General features: G+C 46.6%; 8 non-coding genes and 4 pseudogenes across 8 annotated transcripts; all 12 read right to left on the bottom strand.

Annotated features, from left to right (window-relative positions):
* Positions 1–242: 242 nt before the first annotated feature.
* On the bottom strand, positions 243–381 carry LOC141219739 (U2 spliceosomal RNA; annotated as a pseudogene).
* A 1,112-nt stretch (positions 382–1,493) lies between these two features.
* LOC141219620 (U2 spliceosomal RNA) lies at positions 1,494–1,686 on the bottom strand. Its single transcript, XR_012288076.1, has one exon. It is a non-coding gene; the product is annotated as a U2 spliceosomal RNA (small nuclear RNA).
* Positions 1,687–2,156: 470 nt separating this feature from the next.
* Positions 2,157–2,295, bottom strand: LOC141219740 (U2 spliceosomal RNA; annotated as a pseudogene).
* A 1,115-nt stretch (positions 2,296–3,410) lies between these two features.
* LOC141219818 (U2 spliceosomal RNA) lies at positions 3,411–3,601 on the bottom strand. Its single transcript, XR_012288196.1, has one exon. It is a non-coding gene; the product is annotated as a U2 spliceosomal RNA (small nuclear RNA).
* Positions 3,602–4,716: 1,115 nt separating this feature from the next.
* Positions 4,717–4,901, bottom strand: LOC141219660 (U2 spliceosomal RNA). The gene has a single exon (XR_012288106.1). It is a non-coding gene; the product is annotated as a U2 spliceosomal RNA (small nuclear RNA).
* A 794-nt stretch (positions 4,902–5,695) lies between these two features.
* On the bottom strand, positions 5,696–5,787 carry LOC141219742 (U2 spliceosomal RNA; annotated as a pseudogene).
* Positions 5,788–6,899: 1,112 nt separating this feature from the next.
* LOC141219819 (U2 spliceosomal RNA) lies at positions 6,900–7,090 on the bottom strand. The gene has a single exon (XR_012288197.1). It is a non-coding gene; the product is annotated as a U2 spliceosomal RNA (small nuclear RNA).
* Positions 7,091–8,205: 1,115 nt separating this feature from the next.
* On the bottom strand, positions 8,206–8,390 carry LOC141219661 (U2 spliceosomal RNA). The gene has a single exon (XR_012288107.1). It is a non-coding gene; the product is annotated as a U2 spliceosomal RNA (small nuclear RNA).
* Positions 8,391–9,184: 794 nt separating this feature from the next.
* Positions 9,185–9,276, bottom strand: LOC141219750 (U2 spliceosomal RNA; annotated as a pseudogene).
* A 1,115-nt stretch (positions 9,277–10,391) lies between these two features.
* LOC141220238 (U2 spliceosomal RNA) lies at positions 10,392–10,582 on the bottom strand. Its single transcript, XR_012288607.1, has one exon. It is a non-coding gene; the product is annotated as a U2 spliceosomal RNA (small nuclear RNA).
* Positions 10,583–11,694: 1,112 nt separating this feature from the next.
* On the bottom strand, positions 11,695–11,885 carry LOC141219820 (U2 spliceosomal RNA). Its single transcript, XR_012288198.1, has one exon. It is a non-coding gene; the product is annotated as a U2 spliceosomal RNA (small nuclear RNA).
* Positions 11,886–13,000: 1,115 nt separating this feature from the next.
* Positions 13,001–13,185, bottom strand: LOC141219662 (U2 spliceosomal RNA). The gene has a single exon (XR_012288108.1). It is a non-coding gene; the product is annotated as a U2 spliceosomal RNA (small nuclear RNA).
* Between the last annotated feature and the right edge of the window lie 545 nt (positions 13,186–13,730).

The raw sequence follows: 13,730 nt of genomic DNA on the forward strand, positions 1-13,730 counted from the left end.
TTATTGAAAGACAAGACACATAAGGGGAGAGGGGGAGGAGGGGTTTAGTCCTCATCCTCGTCCTCCGGACCGTCCTCGATGGAATAGTCTCTGAGCAGGCTGTGGATCAGCCTGCGGCAGTCCTGGATGGACATCCTCTCCCTCCTCAAGATGAGCCGGTTCCTGGCGACCCAAACGGCATCCTTGAAGCAGTTCATAAGGCGCCAAGCCTCCTGGATGGCTCCGACGGTATGAACCCCAGGGAAGAGTCCATAAAGCACAGAATGGTGCGATAGGCTCGCCCTGGGGACAGAGTTCCTCAGGTCGTCCTCAAGGGCAGTCAACAGGCGCTGTGCAAATCAGATACTACACTTGATCTTAGCCAAAAGGCCGAGAAGCGATAACCAGAATTGGTTTCAAACTACGGAGCCACCCAAGGATCCTGAAAAGTCCATTTGTGGAGATGAGCTCCTGGACTCCCGTTAAGAAGACATGTTGTCAACCTCTAGATCCCTTACATGCCTGCACTTTTCGGCTTGCTGCTGCTGCAATCCACGCGTTTTAGATCTGCATAACTCCACCTCTTTAAACACAGCACCTTCACCCCCTGCTGTTCCCACCCGCCTCAACACCGTTGGAAGGGAGGAGAACCAAGTAAGGCGGGGGGTGGGGTGGAACGAGCAGCTGTCTACCCTTAGCAGGAGGGCTCCTGATTACATACCTCTCCTGCTGCTGCTGCTGGCTGTCCAGCAGCAGACTGAAGGTGGCTGCTGCTGTGCACAGGTATATAAAGGCTCAGAGCCTATTATGACACGCGCAGCCAGCGTTCCATTGCCACATTCCATCTACTGCAGGCAGGATACCTGGCTGGCTGAATGTCGCTGAGAAGCTCACAGAGACCGCCATAAGCAACAGTTTAACAGAATGCCACAGACTAATCAACCAAACTTTTTGGGTTGGGTTCTCTTTTATAGTCTGCAGGCATTAAATGAAAGAAGTCAGTGTTCCAGCAGAAGGAGACAACGTTTCAGAAAAGGCATTGTAGCAAACCAAAAAAGAAATTTTAAGCGCAGCAGAGTAACCAGCGCACATACCTGTTAGCTCAGGTGAGTTTAAAAGGCTGCTGTTGATAACAAGGGCATTTGCTAAATAGATGGTGTGTGTGCAACAATATACTGAAAGGTCAATTATATTGTGCAGCTTATCTCACCACCTGTAGTTATTTAGGTGAAAGCTCCAAAATGCTTGCCTAATATGTCTGTTTATCCAAAAGGAAGTAAAAAGGGAGAGCTAGAAAGATAGCATTGCATCACATTACATGGCAATGCAATGCACAGTTGCTGAAGTTGAACCAAAATGAGCTTGTAATCTGGCTTCTGCAACTTTGAACATGAAAAATCCAATGAGGAGAAGAAAAGCAAAGCCAAAGAGTCCATCCCAAAATCCGACAAACAAGCAAAATGAACAAAAAACATTGAATTCAATTCTTTCTGATTTTAGAAACTGCATTAAAGAAGGGGTGCACCGGTCCTGGAGATACTGCAATACCAGGTCAATGCGTGGAGTGGACAGAGCAAGCTCTTTTTCCATCTCCCTGTTCTAAAAATCCATTTAATATATGGTCCCCAGATAGGGGACGTATCAGATATTAAACTGATAAGAACAGATTTTTTGATTGAATATATCTTTTATTAGCACAAAAAATAAGTTAACAGACAGTGTACAGTGCCGCAGCCCAGTACACCCAGAATTCTACATCATATTTACATAGCATGAGGATACGACGCACTAACTAGACACATCACACCCCTATGCTACACAAAACACTCAATCTGAAAGAAAAAACATGTCAATCAATACAGTACGACGAACCGTGATAAGGGATGGGGATTGGGAAAAAGGGGATGGGGAGGGGAAAATCACAGGCCCGAAGCTTTATTGAAAGACAAGACACATAAGGGGAGAGGGGGAGGAGGGGTTTAGTCCTCATCCTCGTCCTCCGGACCGTCCTCGATGGAATAGTCTCTGAGCAGGCTGTGGATCAGCCTGCGGCAGTCCTGGATGGACATCCTCTCCCTCCTCAAGATGAGCCGGTTCCTGGCGACCCAAACGGCATCCTTGAAGCAGTTCATAAGGCGCCAAGCCTCCTGGATGGCTCCGACGGTATGAACCCCAGGGAAGAGTCCATAAAGCACAGAATGGTGCGATAGGCTCGCCCTGGGGACAGAGTTCCTCAGGTCGTCCTCAAGGGCAGTCAACAGGCGCTGTGCAAATCAGATACTACACTTGATCTTAGCCAAAAGGCCGAGAAGCGATAACCAGAATTGGTTTCAAACTACGGAGCCACCCAAGGATCCTGAAAAGTCCATTTGTGGAGATGAGCTCCTGGACTCCCGTTAAGAAGACATGTTGTCAACCTCTAGATCCCTTACATGCCTGCACTTTTCGGCTTGCTGCTGCTGCAATCCATGCGTTTTAGATCTGCATAACTCCACCTCTTTAAACACAGCACCTTCACCCCCTGCTGTTCCCACCCGCCTCAACACCGTTGGAAGGGAGGAGAACCAATTAAGGCGGGGGGTGGGGTGGAACGAGCAGCTGTCTACCCTTAGCAGGAGGGCTCCTGATTACATACCTCTCCTGCTGCTGCTGCTGCTGGCTGTCCAGCAGCAGACTGAAGGTGGCTGCTGCTGTGCACAGGTATATAAAGGCTCAGAGCCTATTATGACACGCGCAGCCAGCGTTCCATTGCCACATTCCATCTACTGCAGGCAGGATACCTGGCTGGCTGAATGTCGCTGAGAAGCTCACAGAGACCGCCATAAGCAACAGTTTAACAGAATGCCACAGACTAATCAACCAAACTTTTTGGGTTGGGTTCTCTTTTATAGTCTGCAGGCATTAAATGAAAGAAGTCAGTGTTCCAGCAGAAGGAGACAACGTTTCAGAAAAGGCATTGTAGCAAACCAAAAAAGAAATTTTAAGCGCAGCAGAGTAACCAGCGCACATACCTGTTAGCTCAGGTGAGTTTAAAAGGCTGCTGTTGATAACAAGGGCATTTGCTAAATAGATGGTGTGTGTGCAACAATATACTGAAAGGTCAATTATATTGTGCAGCTTATCTCACCACCTGTAGTTATTTAGGTGAAAGCTCCAAAATGCTTGCCTAATATGTCTGTTTATCCAAAAGGAAGTAAAAAGGGAGAGCTAGAAAGATAGCATTGCATCACATTACATGGCAATGCAATGCACAGTTGCTGAAGTTGAACCAAAATGAGCTTGTAATCTGGCTTCTGCAACTTTGAACATGAAAAATCCAATGAGGAGAAGAAAAGCAAAGCCAAAGAGTCCATCCCAAAATCCGACAAACAAGCAAAATGAACAAAAAACATTGAATTCAATTCTTTCTGATTTTAGAAACTGCATTAAAGAAGGGGTGCACCGGTCCTGGAGATACTGCAATACCAGGTCAATGCGTGGAGTGGACAGAGCAAGCTCTTTTTCCATCTCCCTGTTCTAAAAATCCATTTAATATATGGTCCCCAGATAGGGGACGTATCAGATATTAAACTGATAAGAACAGATACTACACTTGATCTTAGCCAAAAGGCCGAGAAGCGATAACCAGAATTGGTTTCAAACTACGGAGCCACCCAAGGATCCTGAAAAGTCCATTTGTGGAGATGAGCTCCTGGACTCCCGTTAAGAAGACATGTTGTCAACCTCTAGATCCCTTACATGCCTGCACTTTTCGGCTTGCTGCTGCTGCAATCCACGCGTTTTAGATCTGCATAACTCCACCTCTTTAAACACAGCACCTTCACCCCCTGCTGTTCCCACCCGCCTCAACACCGTTGGAAGGGAGGAGAACCAATTAAGGCGGGGGGTGGGGTGGAACGAGCAGCTGTCTACCCTTAGCAGGAGGGCTCCTGATTACATACCTCTCCTGCTGCTGCTGCTGCTGGCTGTCCAGCAGCAGACTGAAGGTGGCTGCTGCTGTGCACAGGTATATAAAGGCTCAGAGCCTATTATGACACGCGCAGCCAGCGTTCCATTGCCACATTCCATCTACTGCAGGCAGGATACCTGGCTGGCTGAATGTCGCTGAGAAGCTCACAGAGACCGCCATAAGCAACAGTTTAACAGAATGCCACAGACTAATCAACCAAACTTTTTGGGTTGGGTTCTCTTTTATAGTCTGCAGGCATTAAATGAAAGAAGTCAGTGTTCCAGCAGAAGGAGACAACGTTTCAGAAAAGGCATTGTAGCAAACCAAAAAAGAAATTTTAAGCGCAGCAGAGTAACCAGCGCACATACCTGTTAGCTCAGGTGAGTTTAAAAGGCTGCTGTTGATAACAAGGGCATTTGCTAAATAGATGGTGTGTGTGCAACAATATACTGAAAGGTCAATTATATTGTGCAGCTTATCTCACCACCTGTAGTTATTTAGGTGAAAGCTCCAAAATGCTTGCCTAATATGTCTGTTTATCCAAAAGGAAGTAAAAAGGGAGAGCTAGAAAGATAGCATTGCATCACATTACATGGCAATGCAATGCACAGTTGCTGAAGTTGAACCAAAATGAGCTTGTAATCTGGCTTCTGCAACTTTGAACATGAAAAATCCAATGAGGAGAAGAAAAGCAAAGCCAAAGAGTCCATCCCAAAATCCGACAAACAAGCAAAATGAACAAAAAACATTGAATTCAATTCTTTCTGATTTTAGAAACTGCATTAAAGAAGGGGTGCACCGGTCCTGGAGATACTGCAATACCAGGTCAATGCGTGGAGTGGACAGAGCAAGCTCTTTTTCCATCTCCCTGTTCTAAAAATCCATTTAATATATGGTCCCCAGATAGGGGACGTATCAGATATTAAACTGATAAGAACAGATTTTTTTTTTTTTATCGAAAGCCCGAATTCGTGTACAAAACCCGAGTGCGCTTAAAAAAGTGACAAGTGCCACAAAAAAAAGTGCACTAGGATGCTGGTCTTCTTGAAACCTTCTCCAAAAGGAGAAGGGTCCCCCAAACCATTCCCCGTCCCTCCGTGCCAGAAGGCCACAGCGAGGCACAGGGACAAATAGCCACCTCCAGCCGGAGCCAGAGGCGACCCAATCTTACCCTCAATACCTGCCCGAGTTCTCACCCGAGCAAGGCACTGGGAGCCAAAGACTGTGCTCCCCTCCCGGAAGAGGGGAGCCAACAACGCTCTCCTCCCGAAAGAGGAGAGCCAGGGGGGTTCAGGGGGGAGCGGAACCTGATGGCCACACACTCCCCCCCTAGACCTGCCAAGAGAGGAACCCGTAAGGGAACCGCATCCCGACAAAATCCTAGTAAGGACGTGGACACACGTGAAAAAGTGGACACACAGTGACAAAAAAAAATTAAATAAATAGTGAAGGTTTCACAGTATAATACTGCCCGGACCTTCGACCGGGAATTGAAAAATTCCCCATCCTAAGGCCAGAAGGCCCGGAATAAGGGTGTGTGTGAAGAAAGAAATATTGAAGTGCTAGTGCAAATGTGCCATAAACTCAAGTGGGGTTCCCAATCCCAGTGAGTTAAGGCACCCCAGGGTCACCACTCCTGGGGCACTTCACACTTCGGGCTTTCGATCTTCCCCGGCCCAATGGCGTCGATCCTGGGGGGCCATGCTTTCCACCAGATGACTATATTAGCCACCTGGCGTACTAACAAGCGCCTAAACCCCAGTGTGCATAATGTATCAATCTACTAGGGCGGCAAACATCCAAAACCGCCTTTTCGAAAGATACTACACTTGATCTTAGCCAAAAGGCCGAGAAGCGATAACCAGAATTGGTTTCAAACTACGGAGCCACCCAAGGATCCTGAAAAGTCCATTTGTGGAGATGAGCTCCTGGACTCCCGTTAAGAAGACATGTTGTCAACCTCTAGATCCCTTACATGCCTGCACTTTTCGGCTTGCTGCTGCTGCAATCCACGCGTTTTAGATCTGCATAACTCCACCTCTTTAAACACAGCACCTTCACCCCCTGCTGTTCCCACCCGCCTCAACACCGTTGGAAGGGAGGAGAACCAATTAAGGCGGGGGGTGGGGTGGAACGAGCAGCTGTCTACCCTTAGCAGGAGGGCTCCTGATTACATACCTCTCCTGCTGCTGCTGCTGGCTGTCCAGCAGCAGACTGAAGGTGGCTGCTGCTGTGCACAGGTATATAAAGGCTCAGAGCCTATTATGACACGCGCAGCCAGCGTTCCATTGCCACATTCCATCTACTGCAGGCAGGATACCTGGCTGGCTGAATGTCGCTGAGAAGCTCACAGAGACCGCCATAAGCAACAGTTTAACAGAATGCCACAGACTAATCAACCAAACTTTTTGGGTTGGGTTCTCTTTTATAGTCTGCAGGCATTAAATGAAAGAAGTCAGTGTTCCAGCAGAAGGAGACAACGTTTCAGAAAAGGCATTGTAGCAAACCAAAAAAGAAATTTTAAGCGCAGCAGAGTAACCAGCGCACATACCTGTTAGCTCAGGTGAGTTTAAAAGGCTGCTGTTGATAACAAGGGCATTTGCTAAATAGATGGTGTGTGTGCAACAATATACTGAAAGGTCAATTATATTGTGCAGCTTATCTCACCACCTGTAGTTATTTAGGTGAAAGCTCCAAAATGCTTGCCTAATATGTCTGTTTATCCAAAAGGAAGTAAAAAGGGAGAGCTAGAAAGATAGCATTGCATCACATTACATGGCAATGCAATGCACAGTTGCTGAAGTTGAACCAAAATGAGCTTGTAATCTGGCTTCTGCAACTTTGAACATGAAAAATCCAATGAGGAGAAGAAAAGCAAAGCCAAAGAGTCCATCCCAAAATCCGACAAACAAGCAAAATGAACAAAAAACATTGAATTCAATTCTTTCTGATTTTAGAAACTGCATTAAAGAAGGGGTGCACCGGTCCTGGAGATACTGCAATACCAGGTCAATGCGTGGAGTGGACAGAGCAAGCTCTTTTTCCATCTCCCTGTTCTAAAAATCCATTTAATATATGGTCCCCAGATAGGGGACGTATCAGATATTAAACTGATAAGAACAGATACTACACTTGATCTTAGCCAAAAGGCCGAGAAGCGATAACCAGAATTGGTTTCAAACTACGGAGCCACCCAAGGATCCTGAAAAGTCCATTTGTGGAGATGAGCTCCTGGACTCCCGTTAAGAAGACATGTTGTCAACCTCTAGATCCCTTACATGCCTGCACTTTTCGGCTTGCTGCTGCTGCAATCCACGCGTTTTAGATCTGCATAACTCCACCTCTTTAAACACAGCACCTTCACCCCCTGCTGTTCCCACCCGCCTCAACACCGTTGGAAGGGAGGAGAACCAATTAAGGCGGGGGGTGGGGTGGAACGAGCAGCTGTCTACCCTTAGCAGGAGGGCTCCTGATTACATACCTCTCCTGCTGCTGCTGCTGCTGGCTGTCCAGCAGCAGACTGAAGGTGGCTGCAGCTGTGCACAGGTATATAAAAGCTCAGAGCCTATTATGACACGCGCAGCCAGCGTTCCATTGCCACATTCCATCTACTGCAGGCAGGATACCTGGCTGGCTGAATGTCGCTGAGAAGCTCACAGAGACCGCCATAAGCAACAGTTTAACAGAATGCCACAGACTAATCAACCAAACTTTTTGGGTTGGGTTCTCTTTTATAGTCTGCAGGCATTAAATGAAAGAAGTCAGTGTTCCAGCAGAAGGAGACAACGTTTCAGAAAAGGCATTGTAGCAAACCAAAAAAGAAATTTTAAGCGCAGCAGAGTAACCAGCGCACATACCTGTTAGCTCAGGTGAGTTTAAAAGGCTGCTGTTGATAACAAGGGCATTTGCTAAATAGATGGTGTGTGTGCAACAATATACTGAAAGGTCAATTATATTGTGCAGCTTATCTCACCACCTGTAGTTATTTAGGTGAAAGCTCCAAAATGCTTGCCTAATATGTCTGTTTATCCAAAAGGAAGTAAAAAGGGAGAGCTAGAAAGATAGCATTGCATCACATTACATGGCAATGCAATGCACAGTTGCTGAAGTTGAACCAAAATGAGCTTGTAATCTGGCTTCTGCAACTTTGAACATGAAAAATCCAATGAGGAGAAGAAAAGCAAAGCCAAAGAGTCCATCCCAAAATCCGACAAACAAGCAAAATGAACAAAAAACATTGAATTCAATTCTTTCTGATTTTAGAAACTGCATTAAAGAAGGGGTGCACCGGTCCTGGAGATACTGCAATACCAGGTCAATGCGTGGAGTGGACAGAGCAAGCTCTTTTTCCATCTCCCTGTTCTAAAAATCCATTTAATATATGGTCCCCAGATAGGGGACGTATCAGATATTAAACTGATAAGAACAGATTTTTTTTTTTTTATCGAAAGCCCGAATTCGTGTACAAAACCCGAGTGCGCTTAAAAAAGTGACAAGTGCCACAAAAAAAAGTGCACTAGGATGCTGGTCTTCTTGAAACCTTCTCCAAAAGGAGAAGGGTCCCCCAAACCATTCCCCGTCCCTCCGTGCCAGAAGGCCACAGCGAGGCACAGGGACAAATAGCCACCTCCAGCCGGAGCCAGAGGCGACCCAATCTTACCCTCAATACCTGCCCGAGTTCTCACCCGAGCAAGGCACTGGGAGCCAAAGACTGTGCTCCCCTCCCGGAAGAGGGGAGCCAACAACGCTCTCCTCCCGAAAGAGGAGAGCCAGGGGGGTTCAGGGGGGAGCGGAACCTGATGGCCACACACTCCCCCCCTAGACCTGCCAAGAGAGGAACCCGTAAGGGAACCGCATCCCGACAAAATCCTAGTAAGGACGTGGACACACGTGAAAAAGTGGACACACAGTGACAAAAAAAAATTAAATAAATAGTGAAGGTTTCACAGTATAATACTGCCCGGACCTTCGACCGGGAATTGAAAAATTCCCCATCCTAAGGCCAGAAGGCCCGGAATAAGGGTGTGTGTGAAGAAAGAAATATTGAAGTGCTAGTGCAAATGTGCCATAAACTCAAGTGGGGTTCCCAATCCCAGTGAGTTAAGGCACCCCAGGGTCACCACTCCTGGGGCACTTCACACTTCGGGCTTTCGATCTTCCCCGGCCCAATGGCGTCGATCCTGGGGGGCCATGCTTTCCACCAGATGACTATATTAGCCACCTGGCGTACTAACAAGCGCCTAAACCCCAGTGTGCATAATGTATCAATCTACTAGGGCGGCCAACATCCAAAACCGCCTTTTCGAAAGATACTACACTTGATCTTAGCCAAAAGGCCGAGAAGCGATAACCAGAATTGGTTTCAAACTACGGAGCCACCCAAGGATCCTGAAAAGTCCATTTGTGGAGATGAGCTCCTGGACTCCCGTTAAGAAGACATGTTGTCAACCTCTAGATCCCTTACATGCCTGCACTTTTCGGCTTGCTGCTGCTGCAATCCACGCGTTTTAGATCTGCATAACTCCACCTCTTTAAACACAGCACCTTCACCCCCTGCTGTTCCCACCCGCCTCAACACCGTTGCAAGGGAGGAGAACCAATTAAGGCGGGGGGTGGGTTGGAACGAGCAGCTGTCTACCCTTAGCAGGAGGGCTCCTGATTACATACCTCTCCTGCTGCTGCTGCGGCTGGCTGTCCAGCAGCAGACTGAAGGTGGCTGCTGCTGTGCACAGGTATATAAAGGCTCAGAGCCTATTATGACACGCGCAGCCAGCGTTCCATTGCCACATTCCATCTACTGCAGGCAGGATACCTGGCTGGCTGAATGTCGCTGAGAAGCTCACAGAGACCGTCATAAGCAACAGTTTAACAGAATGCCACAGACTAATCAACCAAACTTTTTGGGTTGGGTTCTCTTTTATAGTCTGCAGGCATTAAATGAAAGAAGTCAGTGTTCCAGCAGAAGGAGACAACGTTTCAGAAAAGGCATTGTAGCAAACCAAAAAAGAAATTTTAAGCGCAGCAGAGTAACCAGCGCACATACCTGTTAGCTCAGGTGAGTTTAAAAGGCTGCTGTTGATAACAAGGGCATTTGCTAAATAGATGGTGTGTGTGCAACAATATACTGAAAGGTCAATTATATTGTGCAGCTTATCTCACCACCTGTAGTTATTTAGGTGAAAGCTCCAAAATGCTTGCCTAATATGTCTGTTTATCCAAAAGGAAGTAAAAAGGGAGAGCTAGAAAGATAGCATTGCATCACATTACATGGCAATGCAATGCACAGTTGCTGAAGTTGAACCAAAATGAGCTTGTAATCTGGCTTCTGCAACTTTGAACATGAAAAATCCAATGAGGAGTAGAAAAGCAAAGCCAAAGAGTCCATCCCAAAATCCGACAAACAAGCAAAATGAACAAAAAACATTGAATTCAATTCTTTCTGATTTTAGAAACTGCATTAAAGAAGGGGTGCACCGGTCCTGGAGATACTGCAATACCAGGTCAATGCGTGGAGTGGACAGAGCAAACTCTTTTTCCATCTCCCTGTTCTAAAAATCCATTTAATATATGGTCCCCAGATAGGGGACGTATCAGATATTAAACTGATAAGAACAGATACTACACTTGATCTTAGCCAAAAGGCCGAGAAGCGATAACCAGAATTGGTTTCAAACTACGGAGCCACCCAAGGATCCTGAAAAGTCCATTTGTGGAGATGAGCTCCTGGACTCCCATTAAGAAGACATGTTGTCAACCTCTAGATCCCTTACATGCCTGCACTTTTCGGCTTGCTGCTGCTGCAATCCACGCGTTTTAGATCTGCATAACTCCACCTCTTTAAACACAGCACCTTCACCCCCTGCTGTTCCCACCCGCCTCAACACCGTTGGAAGGGAGGAGAACCAATTAAGGCGGGGGGTGGGGTGGAACGAGCAGCTGTCTACCCTTAGCAGGAGGGCTCCTGATTACATACCTCTCCTGCTGCTGCTGCTGGCTGTCCAGCAGCAGACTGAAGGTGGCTGCTGCTGTGCACAGGTATATAAAGGCTCAGAGCCTATTATGACACGCGCAGCCAGCGTTCCATTGCCACATTCCATCTACTGCAGGCAGGATACCTGGCTGGCTGAATGTCGCTGAGAAGCTCACAGAGACCGCCATAAGCAACAGTTTAACAGAATGCCACAGACTAATCAACCAAACTTTTTGGGTTGGGTTCTCTTTTATAGTCTGCAGGCATTAAATGAAAGAAGTCAGTGTTCCAGCAGAAGGAGACAACGTTTCAGAAAAGGCATTGTAGCAAACCAAAAAAGAAATTTTAAGCGCAGCAGAGTAACCAGCGCACATACCTGTTAGCTCAGGTGAGTTTAAAAGGCTGCTGTTGATAACAAGGGCATTTGCTAAATAGATGGTGTGTGTGCAACAATATACTGAAAGGTCAATTATATTGTGCAGCTTATCTCACCACCTGTAGTTATTTAGGTGAAAGCTCCAAAATGCTTGCCTAATATGTCTGTTTATCCAAAAGGAAGTAAAAAGGGAGAGCTAGAAAGATAGCATTGCATCACATTACATGGCAATGCAATGCACAGTTGCTGAAGTTGAACCAAAATGAGCTTGTAATCTGGCTTCTGCAACTTTGAACATGAAAAATCCAATGAGGAGAAGAAAAGCAAAGCTAAAGAGTCCATCCCAAAATCCGACAAACAAGCAAAATGAACAAAAAACATTGAATTCAATTCTTTCTGATTTTAGAAACTGCATTAAAGAAGGGGTGCACCGGTCCTGGAGATACTGCAATACCAGGTCAATGCGTGGAGTGGACAGAGCAAGCTCTTTTTCCATCTCCCTGTTCTAAAAATCCATTTAATATATGGTCCCCAGATAGGGGACGTATCAGATATTAAACTGATAAGAACAGATACTACACTTGATCTTAGCCAAAAGGCCGAGAAGCGATAACCAGAATTGGTTTCAAACTACGGAGCCACCCAAGGATCCTGAAAAGTCCATTTGTGGAGATGAGCTCCTGGACTCCCGTTAAGAAGACATGTTGTCAACCTCTAGATCCCTTACATGCCTGCACTTTTCGGCTTGCTGCTGCTGCAATCCACGCGTTTTAGATCTGCATAACTCCACCTCTTTAAACACAGCACCTTCACCCCCTGCTGTTCCCACCCGCCTCAACACCGTTGGAAGGGAGGAGAACCAATTAAGGCGGGGGGTGGGGTGGAACGAGCAGCTGTCTACCCTTAGCAGGAGGGCTCCTGATTACATACCTCTCCTGCTGCTGCTGCTGCTGGCTGTCCAGCAGCAGACTGAAGGTGGCTGCTGCTGTGCACAGGTATATAAAGGCTCAGAGCCTATTATGACACGCGCAGCCAGCGTTCCATTGCCACATTCCATCTACTGCAGGCAGGATACCTGGCTGGCTGAATGTCGCTGAGAAGCTCACAGAGACCGCCATAAGCAACAGTTTAACAGAATGCCACAGACTAATCAACCAAACTTTTTGGGTTGGGTTCTCTTTTATAGTCTGCAGGCATTAAATGAAAGAAGTCAGTGTTCCAGCAGAAGGAGACAACGTTTCAGAAAAGGCATTGTAGCAAACCAAAAAAGAAATTTTAAGCGCAGCAGAGTAACCAGCGCACATACCTGTTAGCTCAGGTGAGTTTAAAAGGCTGCTGTTGATAACAAGGGCATTTGCTAAATAGATGGTGTGTGTGCAACAATATACTGAAAGGTCAATTATATTGTGCAGCTTATCTCACCACCTGTAGTTATTTAGGTGAAAGCTCCAAAATGCTTGCCTAATATGTCTGTTTATCCAAAAGGAAGTAAAAAGGGAGAGCTAGAAAGATAGCATTGCATCACATTACATGGCAATGCAATGCACAGTTGCTGAAGTTGAACCAAAATGAGCTTGTAATCTGGCTTCTGCAACTTTGAACATGAAAAATCCAATGAGGAGAAGAAAAGCAAAGCCAAAGAGTCCATCCCAAAATCCGACAAACAAGCAAAATGAACAAAAAACATTGAATTCAATTCTTTCTGATTTTAGAAACTGCATTAAAGAAGGGGTGCACCGGTCCTGGAGATACTGCAATACCAGGTCAATGCGTGGAGTGGACAGAGCAAGCTCTTTTTCCATCTCCCTGTTCTAAAAATCCATTTAATATATGGTCCCCAGATAGGGGACGTATCAGATATTAAACTGATAAGAACAGATTTTTTTTTTTTTATCGAAAGCCCGAATTCGTGTACAAAACCCGAGTGCGCTTAAAAAAGTGACAAGTGCCACAAAAAAAAGTGCACTAGGATGCTGGTCTTCTTGAAACCTTCTCCAAAAGGAGAAGGGTCCCCCAAACCATTCCCCGTCCCTCCGTGCCAGAAGGCCACAGCGAGGCACAGGGACAAATAGCCACCTCCAGCCGGAGCCAGAGGCGACCCAATCTTACCCTCAATACCTGCCCGAGTTCTCACCCGAGCAAGGCACTGGGAGCCAAAGACTGTGCTCCCCTCCCGGAAGAGGGGAGCCAACAACGCTCTCCTCCCGAAAGAGGAGAGCCAGGGGGGTTCAGGGGGGAGCGGAACCTGATGGCCACACACTCCCCCCCTAGACCTGCCAAGAGAGGAACCCGTAAGGGAACCGCATCCTGACAAAATCCTAGTAAGGACGTGGACACACGTGAAAAAGTGGACACACAGTGACAAAAAAAAATTAAATAAATAGTGAAGGTTTCACAGTATAATACTGCCCGGACCTTCGACCGGGAATTGAAAAATTCCCCATCCTAAGGCCAGA

Source organism: Phyllobates terribilis, unplaced genomic scaffold (genome assembly GCF_046119375.1).
Source record: "Phyllobates terribilis strain yellow unplaced genomic scaffold, ASM4611937v1 Scaffold_277__1_contigs__length_2500907, whole genome shotgun sequence".
NCBI classification, from domain to species: Eukaryota; Metazoa; Chordata; class Amphibia; order Anura; family Dendrobatidae; genus Phyllobates; species Phyllobates terribilis.